This window comes from Emydura macquarii, unplaced genomic scaffold (assembly GCF_026122565.2).
Source record: "Emydura macquarii macquarii isolate MOO-44397 ecotype Brisbane River unplaced genomic scaffold, CSIRO-AGI_Emac_v2 contig_2406, whole genome shotgun sequence".
Taxonomy (NCBI): domain Eukaryota; kingdom Metazoa; phylum Chordata; order Testudines; family Chelidae; genus Emydura; species Emydura macquarii.
Genome location: NW_027132543.1, coordinates 3,516,638 through 3,531,020, shown reverse-complemented (window position 1 = coordinate 3,531,020; position 14,383 = coordinate 3,516,638). Strand labels below are relative to the sequence as shown.

General features: G+C 38.5%; 1 long non-coding RNA gene across 3 annotated transcripts in view; it reads right to left on the bottom strand.

Annotated features, from left to right (window-relative positions):
- Positions 1 to 14,383, bottom strand: part of LOC137161920 (uncharacterized) — a 77,883-nt gene that overhangs the window by 50,267 nt on the left and 13,233 nt on the right. The window contains exon 3 of one of the 3 annotated variants that reach the window (XR_010922221.1): positions 8,760 to 8,838. The exons of the other annotated variants lie outside the window; for them this stretch is intronic. This is a non-coding gene — a long non-coding RNA (uncharacterized lncRNA). The remainder of the gene's footprint in view (positions 1 to 8,759; positions 8,839 to 14,383) is intronic. 3 annotated transcript variants of the gene reach the window in all.

Sequence of the window (14,383 nt, the reverse complement as noted above, 5' to 3'; positions counted from 1 at the left end):
AACTGGGTATATTTTTGATCCATTGACCTTTCAAGCCCAACATTACAGGAATGGGGAAGTCCAATCAAATCTCATTGGGTAATGTCAAAAAATCCAGAAAGGAAGTGTCCTGTCACACGGCGACTACCCCTTTTTAAATGAGCAGGTGCTAGAACAGGTGCTCCCAGTCTGGCCAATTAAGAGGCAAGGTAGCAGCTGGGATTATAAAGAGCAAGATTGTCAGCAACCAAGAGGTGGAGCAGAACAGAAGCAGCAGTGAGTTCACAGGAAAGGCTTCCAGAGTGAAAGGAAAGCAGTGGGAACTGGGGAAAAAGAGGAGAGCACACAGACAAATAGACTGGGGTTCAGAAGGGCTAGTGGAGGTGGACAGATTGGGGTGGGGGTACAGGAGCTAGTGGGGTGACAGCATTGAGCCAGGGGCTGAATGGCAGTGGGGATGTAGGGCCACATGGGGTCAGGGGCAGCTATGCCTGGCTGAATAGGGAGTGGTGGTGCAGGGACACAGGGAATATGTGCCTGACTGAATGGGAGAGGCTAGAGTCAGGGTCTGCATAGGGGAGGCTCCCCAAACAACCCCTCCCTAGCAATCCCCACTCTCCCAAAAAAACCTGTTCCATACTTCTCCCACCCACGCCCAACAACCCTCCAGGTTCATTAATGGGATCCTTCTGAGCAATTACTTCCCTCTTCCTCAGCTGCTCCATTACTCCTGACTCCCACAAGCCTTTGCATGTTTTTGGGAGGTGTGGAAAATATGTTTCTGTATTGTAGTTTAAACAAATTATTACTCAAGTATTGTATTAACATGCCTAGCAAGGAATCTATTTGTCAAAAAGAATCCTGAATCTTATTTGTTTTCTGTATTGTTAGCGACATACTTGCAGACAGGTACTTCGAAATAAATTACAAAAATAATTGAAACTGGCATGATTATACTGTGCTCTTTTGACAAATAAAATTTTAAGATATTGTTCACAGAACTTTTAATTTTTCAACACAGAATTCCCCCAGGAGTAGAAGCAGGAAAGACTGACAAAGGCAAGGGGAAAATCTCCTGGGAGCTGTAACCTAGGTGGGTTGAGGAACTATTTTTAGGTTTTCTAATATTTGGGAAATATAACAGCGCTTAGAAAGAGACTCCGGTTGTGGCAGTGGATGCTTTATGGGCAAGGGACAAGTCGCTACCTTATATGCTACATTCTGGTTTGCAAAAATATCTAAGGAAAGTAACCAGCTAGACCATCATCTTCAAAAGCTCAAGGAAGTTACTGCTTCCCTGCTTGCTTGATCATGGCCACCGTCATGGTTGCTTTTTCTGTAGACTGCTGGCTCCTAGCTATGCAATGCCCTGTTTATTTCCTCCACACTTCCAGCTGGCCACCACGGGGTAGGAATCCAGCAGCCTGCAACATCTAAAATTAGACATCTGCAAGCAAGTAACCTCTAGTTAGTCATCCAGCAAGTCTACTGACATAAACAAACAAACCAAAAAAAGTGAGCTAAGAAACTGACCAGCTAATACGTTCAATCATGCACCAGTTTCCTGAAGCTCAATGAAACCACAAGACACACATAATAATCATCAATTCACTTTGATTTTGTTTTATTTAAAAAAAATATATTAATAATGGGATGCCTCTACCCAGCATTCTTGCACTTCATTTTAACTCCAGTAAATGGGTTGCAGTGGAGGGAGGGGCACGTGTACATGAGCAGAATAGCGCCTATTGAATATTTCTTTTAATACATAAAAAACTGTAGGTTAAACAGATTTGCTGTGTAAAGATCACATGTTTGGGGGGATAGAATTTGCATGTTTTACATGTAACCATTTGTTTCCAATATTCTTACTGACTATCACTTGAGGCTTGAATCTTTTTATAATAAACACATTCTTGTTTTCACTAAAAATGGAGTGCTGTGATATTAAGCAAAGTGCTGATCCTGAGTTGAATTGTGTATGCTGTTCCATTGGGGACAGCAGACCAGGTAATTCTATGAGTGTTCAGTGGACGCTACAGCGGAGTGCTTCAAAGGGACTTGGGAACTGGAGTGCAGCTGTTGTTAATCTGTCATAGCCCAGACGAGAGAGTTTGAGAGGCTTACAGCCTGGTGCACTTTGGGAGCTGAAATCTAGCCAAGCACAAGCAAAACTGCCTCACACTGGAGGCAGGGGGTAACAAGGTGACTCTCAGTCCTGGGTACCCTGAGAATTGTCACAGCCTCTTCTGCTGCATACAGTAGCACAGGCTTTAACTCTGATGCTGTTGTTGTACTGGTCTGTCATCATCAAGGTCCTGGACAGATGGAAAACATATTATGAATGTATGCTGAACCAAAGACCTAGTGATGACTGCCTAAAGTTATCTGACTTGGAAAATTGCACAGCAGCAGACCCAGGGACAAAAGCAAAAATTGAAAAAAAACCCAGCAAGCAAGCAAGCAAGCCAGAGGTGGTTATCCTGTCTGTGCGCAAAGACAAGAAACTGTGGGGAATATCTAGAAGACAAAGAAGACACCCCCTACATCCTGCACCCAGAAAGTCAACAGACAGAATGAAAACAGGATTTCAGCTATCCTTGGTTGCAGAAATGCTGCAGAAGACTTTGGGTGAGAAACTTCTTTAGTCAGGAGGTTAACCTGTCAGTTAAGTTTTGTCTCTAAAAAGAGTGTTATAATTTTGTTTTGTGTGTAACCATTTGTTTCCCATATTCCTTCTCACTCTCATTTGAATCTTGAATCTTTGATGATAAACTTATTCTTGTTTGCACTGTGCTGGCATTGCCCAGACAAGAGTGTTTGAGTGGCTAAAGATTGGTTGGGTGTTAGGGAGCTGACACTCATCTAACCACAAGCAAGACTCACTCATGCTGGAGGCAGGGTAACAACGTGACTCTCAGTCCTGGTTACCACCCATCTCTACCTTATCCATAGGCTGCAGCCTGCTACGAAAGGAGTGGACCCACTTAAACCACCTAAGGACAAGTGTTGGGCGCTTTAACTCCTGCATGCACAGCTGGAACCTTTGTGCTACTGCAGCCTGCAAGTGCGGAGAAATACAAACAGCAGACCATCTTGTGGAGGAATGCCCCATCTGCCGCCTCCAAGGATGATGGTTCTCCTTCAAGCCTCTGACCGACAAATCACTGGAATGGCTGAGATCTGCCTCATACAAATGGCTTTCATGGACCCCTACACTACATGAAAGAAGAACCCCCAAAACCATCACACAGCATCAAGGGTTGTGGAATTCCATTTAAAGTGGGTGGCTTTGTCCCTCCACTGCCTGATCTTCCTCTTTCCCTCTAAGGCACTCTTCTCCCCATAGCAGGCTGAATCCCTGGGTCATGAGACTGTACACCCTGTCCTCCAAGCTTGACTGGGTGGTGTTGAGGCATGGTTCATGGGGTTGTAGCACCACTTAAGTTTAGCCAGACAGCCCCTCTGTCATGATGGAAGATTGGCTGGGCCAAATTTTATCAAGTAGTGCTGTAACCTGGCACATTGGGTGCAGTGCTCATCGGGTTTGGCCTAGGCAAAAAGGATCAGGCCAAGGTCTGGGTGGCTCCTCCCTCAGCTCCATGGCCTATGATTGTAATAAAAAACAAATGCTGAAATATCAGAATTTCTCACAAGACAGAAATTTAGATATTTGCTCACCTCTAGTAACTAGCTGTATTTTCTTGAACTGCATTGGAATATTTCATAACCCTCCTTTAGCACTGGGGGAAAAGAGATAGGTAATAGCCAATCATTTGGGCAGGCTGCCTTGACTGGCACCAGAGATGTAATTACAGGGGACACTGTTAGCTTCTGGTTAGTTCTTGAAGGGAAGGTGACATATGCATTAATGATTTTTTTCAATAGGCAATGTGAGTTCTAGAAACTTTGATGGCATGGTATGGACACCAGCCAGTCAACCTAAAGATTGACCAATTCTTTATAATAAACCTATATTTCTCATACAGGACAATATACTGCATCATGATTACTATGCCTGGGTCATTAAAACATACACCTCAAACAAAGGTGAGTATCTAGGTGTCTCTTGTCTGTCTTGTCTCTTGTCTGTCTTGTTATATATATTATATATTATCACAACGATTCACTATTTTTGTCAAAGCCATTGGTTTAAATGCTTGAGATTCTGTTTTACTGTATCTTCTTAACAATTTGTTTTCAAATAAGTATCTCCCCTTCTTCTTTGCTCTAACCTAATGACCAGGCTTTTGCACATTGATTGTCCTGGATTGGCCTGAAGCTTCCTGTCTGCACTGAATCTGAGTTTAAAGAGACAGTCTGAAATGCTTTTTTCACCAATACTAATTCTATTCTATATCAAATAACATACAACAAAAATCTACATTGAAAAACTATTAAGATTGCAAAGTCAAGTACTCAAAATTTAAGAATTGGCAGAATTAAGATTGACTGTGCAAATGAATTATGAGACAGTCTTTAATAATATGATCACATATACTTTTTTCGGCTGGAATGAATAAAAACATTATGTATTTTAAATTGGTACAGTATTACTCTTCATTTAAACTGTGAAAAAAATACTACATGTAAGGTCTGCCAAAAATGGAGTCATTTACAGGATAATGTACTATATGTGCAGTTCAGATTCTGCACTTTTTAGTTCTTACTCAAGAAAACCCTCATTGAAGTAAAGTAGTTTAAGTTTTTAGCGTAGGATCCTGTTTAATTTAATGCAAAGGATGGGATACTTGGCAAAACATCAGTGGCCTTTAATTAATGTAGATGGAAAAAAAACATTTTTTTAAGTGAAATAAGAAAAACAAGCACAGATTTTCACAACTCTCTGTTCCAAATGCTAACTGTTCAAAATCATAAATCAGGTCCCAAAAAAATCACATTTTAAAAAAATGTATTTTAGGTTTGTTTTATGTTGCCTACTTATTGTGGAGCCTTTAGAGTTTCATGTTTTCTTTCACATTCAGGAAGGCAATAAACTTACTTTTAAAAAAATGTTGAGTCCCAAATAGTCACATGACTCCAGGAAATCGGGCTAAAAGAAAAACTTCAAATATTGTGCAAGCATGACAATTTCTCAAAATAACACTTCAACTTCAAAGTGTGTTTGATCGGACCCTTATAGCAGAGCAGTGAGGACAAGAGAGAGCTGAAAGACAGGATAGGAGGGAGCATTGATGAAGTAACTCATTTGACAAGATTTATCGAGAAAGGAAATATGTAGAATAGAGCTCATCTTGGGAAACCAGCCATATCTGCATTACCATCTCCTAATTTTCATTAATGCAAATGGAGAAACTATCGGTATGTCTACACTATAGCTACAGAGGCATAGCTATGTCACTACTGCTGTGCCACACATCAAAATGGCCTTACTGAAACATTTGTTTCAATAATGCTGGAACAATATAATATAAATATTACATAGAATATATAGGTATAAAATAATATCATGTTAATATATATTTGCTAAGAGGTTTTTTTTGTTTTTTTTTTAATTTAAATTGAAATGCAACAAAGTCAGAAAAAATGTAATAATAAAATTGAAACAAAATGCTCTATTTCAATGTGGTAATCCTTTCAATTTTTTCCCATTGAAAATTGTCAAAATCTACAGATTCCCATAAAAGATTTAGATGAAACAGCATATTCTAAAGAAAAATTGTTCAGTTGACATTTTTTTCGACCAGCTTTGTTTTTATAATACCAGTAACGTATTTGAGATAAAATAAAGATTGAGAATAAGGAAGAAAATATAGTGAAAGGCCAACATTTATTAGGTTTATAGTGGAAGGTGATAAAACAGTAGGCAATGGTAATCCCTCAGAGGGGATTCTTGCAACAGCAGCAGGCTGGGAATACTTATTGATCCAAAAAAGGATACTGGGCAAGAAAAGGAGATCTATTTCTTCTGCAAGTAGCCATCACTATTTAAACAAGAGGTTTGAAATTTTGTATCTCAGAAATGAAAACAGACAGTTTACTTCTCAGGAAGACAGATTTGGAGTGAAATATAAACCAATAAATTACTTCTCAAATCTGTTTGACTGTGACCTTTAAAAGACTATGACAGTCAGTCTGACAGTTCTGGTTTAATGTTTTGTTTTTAAAATCCTTTTTAGGTTTCCATTCTGTACTAAAATTGTACACTGTATTTTACTGGTTTTGACCATCCATGGATCTCAAAAAACCCAAAATTGCTCAATATCCCCATTCTTTAAATAAACAAAAATCAACAGCAAATTCCCAAAAACAAATAATTTAAATTCCTCCAACTGTTCTCCATGATAACAGACATCCATTATCATGTGATATAAAAATACTATATCTTAAAATTTAAAACAAAATTGACACTCCATATTAATGATTACAGGCCAAGCAGTGTATCTGTAAGTCCCATACAAAAACCATTCAATAATATTTGGAGCATAATTTATAAAATATTAGCCCTTCTATTAATGGGAGAGGATGAAAAGACTAAAAAGAGAACAAACTAGATAAGAAGAAAACACATGGAAATAAAATGTATGGTGAAAGCAGATACCAGAACAGAGGAGCCTATTTCACATCTATTTATGTGACTCAGAGTTTTGCCATTGGCTTCAGTAAGGGTATAAATAGGCCTATAGAATAAAAGTTTATTCCTCCTGGTACAATCCTGAGTAAGATTACCACATGGGGAACTAAGTAGAGTTGAGGGATAGAATTCATTCTCTCAATCCATGAGGCTGCAATGCAGCCTCTCTGTGACGACTATTGCAAGCAAAAAATCATATCATCATAGAAGATTAAAGTTAGGAGGGATCTCAGAAGGTTATCTAGTTCAACCCCCTTCTCAAAGCAGGATCCACCCCAGCTTCTGCTCTCCATTTAAGGGTTTCAAGCAACTTGTTAAACGTACAAGTATGGATCCTGTAACCCCTCCCAAAGCTAATGTCACAACAAGCATAGTCAATGTTGGTATGACATCTACTCCACAGCACACAAGAGGACAGAAAGACCATCTTGAATGGTTCTCCACTAGTGCTTCAATTCAAGGTACTCCCACTCCATCATTAGGTGCTGTGGAGAGCATTGTGTTGGTCCCCTGAACTGTGGTAAATTAAACAAAACACAGAAAGTCACAAAGGTAGCCAAAGAGCCAGTAGATGTTTCCTGGTGGAACTCTTTCCAGACACACGTTCCAAACAGTTTGCAAAGCTTGGCCTCAGAGACCTTTGCATGTCAGGTTCTGCTTCATGGACTTATCAAATGGTCTTCTGCATTGGTATCACTGGTATCTCATAGTGGTATCACTAAATCTTTGTGTTGTTTTTTATCACATGCTATGCCCTTACACCCAGTCTATTGTAGAATATTGCCTGATGTATTGTAATTAACATTTTGGAATACAGTTAATAAGAGGGATGTGGTAAAGATAAATAATTATTTATCCTGTAGAGTCACTTTTAGGCAGCAGGCCATTATCATTAGAAAAAATATCCAATTGTTATTAAATCTGTACTTTCAAAGAAACATCACCCAATGTTAAGTGTCTCTTGCTAAGTGTCTCTTGTTAAGTGTCCCGATGATGTTAAGTGTCTCTTGCCTTTTAAACTATCAGAGTGCTCAGCTGAACAAAATGGGTGAAGATTTCCTTTCAACTGACACATATTTTTAAAAATGATGTTATTGAAGAAAGAATTTGTGTCATATCCACTTTGCCTTTCCTTTTTTCTTTAAATCTAGGTTTGATTGAGGCTTGACTTTACATTTCATAAATCTGCTAAAGAGTAATTTATTTTCTGCTTATATCAAGTGATCATTATCAAAAGCAAAGAGTAAAAAATATCTATGTTCAGCAACATAACTCATTTCTCAGTGCTGAGCTACAGCCAATAATTGGCTTGATAAAAGCATTTTGAATTGGCATAAGTTGTTCCCAGTTGTTCTGTGTCATTTTGCTTTTATCATTTCACTAGTAACTTATCTATTTTTCAGACTTACTAACTCCATTTAGCTGTCAAAAAGCTGCAAAACTTTTTGGTTAAGAATGGAGCCCAAGGTTTTCTTAATAATCTATTAAAAAGTGAAAACTAAAGGATACTATTGCCTATTAAGCAGGTAGGTACAGCAAGAAATGAAATATTAAGCCATTTATTGAAAATAAGGGATTTTCTTTACAGAGCTGAATAAAATCACGTGTTTTAGAAAATGCTTATAAAATGAAGAACAGCTTAAACTGCTTTATTTCAATTGAGATGAAAGACATGAATAAAAATGAACCAAGAAAGAGATGGTTGCAACTCTCCTGTACACTAATAATTTGTGGGGTACAGAGGGAATACAGTTGGTTGGTTTTGTTTTTACAAGAATCTTATAGGAATAAATAGACTACGTTAAGGCAAGAGCAACATTTGAAACATAAAGAAAGCCAAACTTTTCCTGAGCTCTGATCAAATGTGTCCTGTGGACCACAATATCATTTTCAAGATATTCAAGACAAATCCCAATTACACAGGTCAAATTAATGACCGCATAAGCAACATAGTAAATGTAAGTATTTTGTTTTAGCGAATGTTTATGAATACTTCACCAATATTATTTTTGTTCCCACATTGGCTAACAAATTATCTCTTCCTCCCTATCCTTGCTATCATACTTATCTTAAGATAGAGTGCCAGTTGACCAGTTGTAAAAGAAAAATGTATAGTATTTGCTATAGTATAAGCATGCTAGAAGCAAAACTTTGCTTTCAGGTGTACCCATGCAACGCCACTTACTTCCATGAGAGTTGGTCATGTGTCACCAAGAGCAGAACTGATCCTTTATCCTGCTATTTGTTTCAGTCCATTGAACAAGCTGTAACAATATACATGACTTAGTTAAATTAAAATAGTTTATCTGTTTCAAAAACTTGGTGCTTTTACTGTGAACTTATTAAGGATACTCTCCATTTTTGAGATCACAATCTGCAGCTGTAAATCTTGTGTCTGTGTATTTGAACCTACTCTGGAACTGAAATAGCAAATCTGGTGCTTGTGCTTCTAATTACTTGGCTGCAAGTTCTTTTTTTTTCTCCTGGTGTAATTTGCACCTCCTGCAAAAAGAGGCCTTTGAGAATTTAACCCTAATTTTGAAAATAGTACTTTAAAAATTAATATGAAAATCATACCTACTGTAACTCAACATAATTAGAATTACACCAGGGATGGATATGGGCCAATACATTTTACCAAGTAGAAAATATTCCTCTCATTGTTACATGATCATTCTGATACACTGTCACTTTTGATAGCAATTTAATTTTGTCTCTGCATTGTCAAGCGGGTTACCTTTGAAATAAAATGAACAGCTGCAAATTGGAATGTTAAAGTCAGTGTGTGTATCCAGATTTAGATTAGACATAGAACTGCATTCTTCAATTTAACTCATTGATGCCAAATTATAGGAAATTTTGAGTTTAAAAAATTGTTTCAGAAGCTGTACTTATGAAATTTCAACCACAAATGTCAGGAGTCTCATTAGGCCAACTCATCTCCATATTATCCCAAAATCTTATGAGAACCCTTGTTTTCATGAGCTCATCATCATATGAAACAAACTGGAAAATATGCTGTCACAACCCTGGGTTCCCCATGATGTGGTGTCAGATACCAGCTGCAACCACTAAGCTTCTCACTTGGAAATTTTATCTCGGGGCACCCCTCTTTCTCCTCCCTTGTTCAAAGGACACTGTCCCCAGAAGCAGGATTACCCTCATAGGTATGGTAGGTGTTCTTTTAAGGCTTCTGTGGAAACCTCCATTCACCAAATTTCCACTCCAGATTGAATTAATTTATCTGTAATTTATTATTTACAATTAAAATCTATCACTGAACTCCAGAAGTGATCATCTGGAAGTGCTCACTATCCTTTTCAAGCCCTAGAAAGGTTTATTTGATACCCCAGTTCAGACTTCCTTTTAATAAACTACTAATGTTCTTTACTCTGGCCTCACAGCCACTTTCTCAGCGGCCCAGACCTCTGTCAACTCTGATGGACCAATAACGGGAGTCCGGAGAGACTTTTCTTGAAAATGGCATCCACTCTGGACCCATCCGCATCCAGCTGGCAAGTCACCAGCCTCCTTTCAAAGTAATATTCTGACATGGTTCCTAGCACCATAATGGCTTCTCATAGCCTTTCAGTTTCAAATCTTCTTACTTCCAACCACATATTTATATTCTACATACTTCATACGTTAGATAACAAACGCATATCCTAATGTTCTCCACATATTTCCCTCTTGAAAAAAACTTGACGCTTTGGGCTTGTAGGCCCAAAGTTAAAATTTTAAGAGCATTCAGCCCTTCTACACTGCTTCTTCCTATAGAGTTATGGGTAAGTAGAAGATGCTCAAAAGAGCATATTTCCCAGTATCTACCTTACGAATGGTGAAGTGCATGAGGCTAGATTTATCAGAGAAAACAGACCTGTGTGTATACAGCACATTCCTCACTGTGGTCTGTTGTTCCTGGGTCAACCTGTCAGATAAATTACCTGCCTGTATCTCGACAGATTTAATTCCTACTAATCCAGTGCACTGAGGGATCCTTCCACCCCACATCCACCTGACTACATCAAATCAGAATCAAGCTACTGAAATAACAGGTTAACAATATTTAGATAATTTAGATGTGTACCAGTCACCAAGGTCTGACAAAATTCAGCTTAAGGAATTAGATGATGAAATCTTGGAACCATTAGCAATTATTTTTGAGAATTTATGTAGGACTGGTGAAGTTCCAGAAGATTGGAGAAGACTAAGATAGGACCTATCTTTAGAAAAAGGAGCAAAGACAACCCAGGGAATTATAGACCAGTCACCCTAAATTTTATTCTTAGAAAGATACTGGAACAAATTATTAAACAATCAATTTGTAAGCACTAGAAGATAATAGGGTTATAAGAAGTAGCCAACATGGATTTGTCATACCAAACCAATCTAATTTCCTTCTCTAGCCGATGGGGTCAAGGGGAAGCATAAGATGTGATATATTTTGATGTTAGTAAGGCTTTTGACACAGTCCCAAATGACACTCATAAGCATTATAAAAAAATCTGATCTAGATGAAATTACTATAAGGTGGGTGCACTACTAGTTGTAAAACAGAACTCAAAAGTTATCAATGGTTCATTATCACACTGGGAGGACATATCAAGGGAGGTCTCAAAGTGATCTGTCTTGGGACTGGTAATATTCAATATTTTCATTAATGATTTGGGTAAGGGAGTGGAGAGTATGCTTACAGATTTATGTATGACCCAAAATGGGTGGGATTGCAAGTACTTCAGGGGACAGGATAAGAATTCAGAATGATCGTGACACATTGGAAAACTGGTCTTAAACCAACAAGATTAAATTCAGTAAAGACAAATGCAAAGTACTAAACTTAGAAAGGAAAAATAAAATGCACAACTACAAAATGGGAAATAACGGACTAGGTGTTATAACTGACTGTTGTAAAGGATCTGGGGGTAATAATAGATCACAAATTGAAAATGAGTGACTATGAAACAATGTGATGCAATTGTGAAAAATACTAATAGCATTCTGAGATGTATTAACCGGCGTGTCATATGTAAGACATGCTCTAGTCTACATTGGTGAGGCCTCTGCTGGAGTACTGTCTCCAGTTTTGTGTGCCACACTTTAATAAAGATGGGGATAAATTGGAGTTCACTGAATAGCAACAAAAATGGTAAAAGGTTTAGAAATCCTGACCTATGAGGAAAGGTTAAAATAACTGTGTATGTTTAGTCTTGAGAAAGTAATCTGTAATCATAATGTATTATTTACAACTAAAACCTATCAATATCCCCTGGCACTGATAATCTGGAAGTTCCCATTGCCTTTGTCAAACCCAGGAAAGTTTTATTTCATATCCCAGGTCAGGCTTCCTTTCCATAAGCCAAAGAATCCAATGCTTTCACAGTTTGGTCTGACCACTACCTGCTTGGGAGCCCAAGCCTCTATCATCCTTGATGGACTAGTCTCTGGAGTCTGGAGAGACTTTTCTTGGCAATGTCAACAGCCCAGACAAAACTGCCTCCAACTGGGAAGTCTCCATAATCCTCTCCAGTGGTTCTCCTACCACTGCTGACTTTCAAACCAACATGTCAGGATGAAGCAGAGCATTTTAGCAAAGCACCAGTTGCCTAGGACACTTTGAGGAGCAGTGGGTGCTGTCCGGGGTTCTCTGCTCAGTGTCCCCCTCAGTCTTCCCTCCGTTTAACCCTTTCACCTTCACACCTGTTCCTGTTTTCTCATTTGTTGTACCTCAAATTTAGTTGAGACACAGGCTCAATACTTCCTCCCCTTAGGCTGGGGGAGGGTCTTTCAGCCCTGGGTAGACTTTTGTCCGCCCATGTCCCAGTACCCAAAGAAGACCAGATGTGTAGGCCACTGGCAGCTATTGAGATGAACTATCAGTTATTTTGCTTATTTCTAGGAATAGTCATTTAATATATTTTCTTTTGCATGGCTTAGTTCAGCCAAGACAGAGCCAGATGGGAAAAGGGGTGAACATGACTGTCTGTGCCCTTTTCAACCTGACTTTCAATGTCCTTTTATGTGCAGGGGTGAAAAGCATGCAGTCGGCACACCTGCCAGGCTCACTGCTCAAAACCACATCCTGTTTTGACATTCCTTGTAACCTTTCTCTTTGCTTGACAATTATTTCCATTTGATCTGCTATGCAATACTTTTGATTGACATGTTATCTTAACTTGTGGAGTACTGTAGGGGAATTGTGAATCTGGGTGAGTAGATTGCTTCATGGACACATTTGGAGGGATCTCTAGGCACAGACAGAAGGACCGGCCGTCCAGAAATCTGTGACTGATTCACATGGAGACTGCCCTCAGACTTGTGGGGGTAACTATCAAGGTTTGGGGTGCTTTAATACCTCTTGTATGTGTATGTGCTTAAGACCTATAATTGGACACTTTGGCAAAAGCATTCCTGTGGGAACTGCTGGAGGCCAATAAAGTTTTAAAGATAAAGCACTTATTTTTTATTTGTCTAAGTCATCCACATAGCAGGCAGAGGTATTGCATTTCCTTTGGTTTATTTCTCGATACCGACTCACATAGACTAAAAGTTACCAGGTCAAGGAACCCTGGGTGACAAGGGTGGTTCCCTAGCCCCCTAATGGGCCCTCAGAGTCCTTGGGTTACAAACCTCTATCTCACTTGCATCCAAATATTTTAGCTCCCGCATACTTCAAACCTAAAATAATAAAATGCAACACATACCCTGGCATTCTCCCCATATGTCTTTTCCATTTGACATTCAACTTTTTACCAAACCTATTGTGGTAGGCTCATTCCCAGTAATTAAGTAACAAGCCATTTAAAAAAATATGTTTGCTGGGGTTTAAATTTGAGATTCTATATTTGTGCCATCCCTATTTCAAATGTATATTTAAAGTAAATAAAATAATACAAAAACCACCACTGCCGCCCTAAGCATTTAGGAATGTCTTGTACTACTGCTGTATCCACACATTGCAAATTATTTAAATTGATGTCTCAAGCCTACTATTGTAAATTCAGGTCATTAGGGCCTTGTTCAGGCAATAGTAGGCAGAAATAATAGAATTAAGATGTCTGGTTACCTGAGTCTGTGTGTGCAGATGTCACTTATTAATGCAGTTTGCCTATACTGTGTCATGCTCACCTCTGGGACTATCTACATAATAATTAAGATACTGGAAATTCCGAGATTCATATGCTGTTTTCATCATTTCTGCTTGATTGCTTAAATTTCTATTAGTGTCTAGCATCTATTCAAAAGCTCTATTCTTTGGGAGCTCATTGTAAAAGCAGCCCTTTCTTTAAATATTTTAGAAATTGCACATATCACAGGGAGACCATTTTAAGAAGGCTGTACCAGGTCAGAGTCCAAAAAATCTAGGATTCAGAGGAATGAATTGCTTGAAATCTTAAAATAACAAGCACTGAAGGTAAATGGTGAATGCATCAAAAGCCCCTAGAGTGCCTTAAGTGATTTTCCTGCCGTAGTGTTGATGAACCCTTCCTCCAAACTTTGTGACATGCTAACAAGTGAAATAAATAAGCAGAAAAAGAAGTCAAATTGCTCTGAGGATAGCTGTTCTAAACTCTTAGCATCAAGGAGGTGGCACAAAGCAGAACATAGAAAATACATCTCCAGAATCTCTCCTCTCTCTAGTATGCGTTTTCCACATTTTCATTGTCTGCTGGAAGGTATGCCTCTTTAAAATTCAAATATAATTTCAGAAGAGAAAATAAAAACTTGTTTAGTAATGTGGAACAGGAATTCCTTCAATATCTTAAAACACTTCTACTAATTTTATATTACCACCTAGACTGTCAATATCTT